Source organism: Otolemur garnettii, unplaced genomic scaffold (genome assembly GCF_000181295.1).
Source record: "Otolemur garnettii isolate 467f Iridium unplaced genomic scaffold, OtoGar3 scaffold00261, whole genome shotgun sequence".
Lineage (NCBI taxonomy): Eukaryota > Metazoa > Chordata > Mammalia > Primates > Galagidae > Otolemur > Otolemur garnettii.
In genome coordinates, this window is record NW_003852656.1 from 599893 (window position 1) to 601146 (window position 1254).

The 1254-nt window shown below is 37.8% G+C and overlaps 1 pseudogene; it reads left to right on the top strand.

Annotated features, from left to right (window-relative positions):
• LOC100962446 overlaps window positions 1-1254 on the top strand; it is a 6875-nt pseudogene that overhangs the window by 3932 nt on the left and 1689 nt on the right.

Below are 1254 nucleotides of genomic sequence, written 5' to 3' on the forward strand. Positions count from 1 at the left end.
CCCAGGGGGACAGCTTGAGGCTCTGTCTCAAAAAAAAAAAAAAAAAAAAGAAAGAAAGAAAAAGAAGAAGAAGAAATCTAGAATCTATAGTGTCCCAAGTAGAGAAGGAAAAAATGTTGCTACAACATAGATTTAATGAATACCAAAGAAAAGCTGAGCAGGAAAATGAAAAGAGAAGAAATGTAGAAAATGAAGTTTTCTACTTTAAAGGATCAATTGGAAGACTTAAAGAAAGTCAGTCAGAATTTACAGCTTGCTAATGTAAACCTGGCACAATTACAAAACAGCTAGAAGAAGCCAATGACTGACTTAGGACAGAATCGGACAGAGCTTACTATAAGCCCCAACCAGACACAGTAGTAAGATTAAGGGAAAAATTACACAGAGATGAGCAAGTCAATTATTCAGCTAGAGGCCCTGAACAGAGAATTGCAAGACAGAAATAGAATTTTAGAGAATTCAAAATCACAAATGGACAAAGATTATTACCAGCTACAAGCTGTATTAGAAGCTGAACAAAAAGACAGGGGTCATGATTCTGAGAAAATTGGAGACCTTCAAGCTCGATTTACATCTTTGCAAGAGGAGGTGAAGCATCTCAAACGTAATCTTGAAAGAGTGGAGGGAGAAAGAAAAGACATGCTTAATCACTCAGAAAAGGAAAAGAATAATTTAGAGATAGATTTAAACTATAAACTTAAATCATTGCAATAGGTGTTACAAGAGGGAAATGAACACAAAGTAACCAGAGCTTGTTTAACTGACAAACATCAATCTATTGAAAAGGCAAAGTCTGTTGCAATGTGTGAGATGGAAAGAAAGCTAAAGGAAGAGAGAGAAGCTGGAGAGAAGGCTGAAAACAGGTTTGTTCAGATTGAGAAACAATGTTCCATGTTAGATGTTGATCTGAAACAATCTCAGCAGAAGCTACAGCATTTGACTGAAAATAATGAAAGGATGGAGGACAGAGTTAAGACTCTAACCCTGCAACTGGAGCAGGAATCAAATAAGTGGCTGTTGTTATACAATGAGTTGAAGACTCAAGCATTTGAGGCAGACAATGTAAAGGTTTTAGAAAAGGAGATGACACAGGAAATAAATACTTTATTGGAAGCAAAGAGATTGTTAGAATTTGAGTTAGCTCAGCTTAAAAACAATAGAGAGGGCTCGGCGCCTATAGCTCAACCAGCTAAGGCGCCAGCCACGTACACCTAAGGTGGTGGGTTCGAATCCCCAGCCCGGACCGCCAAACAA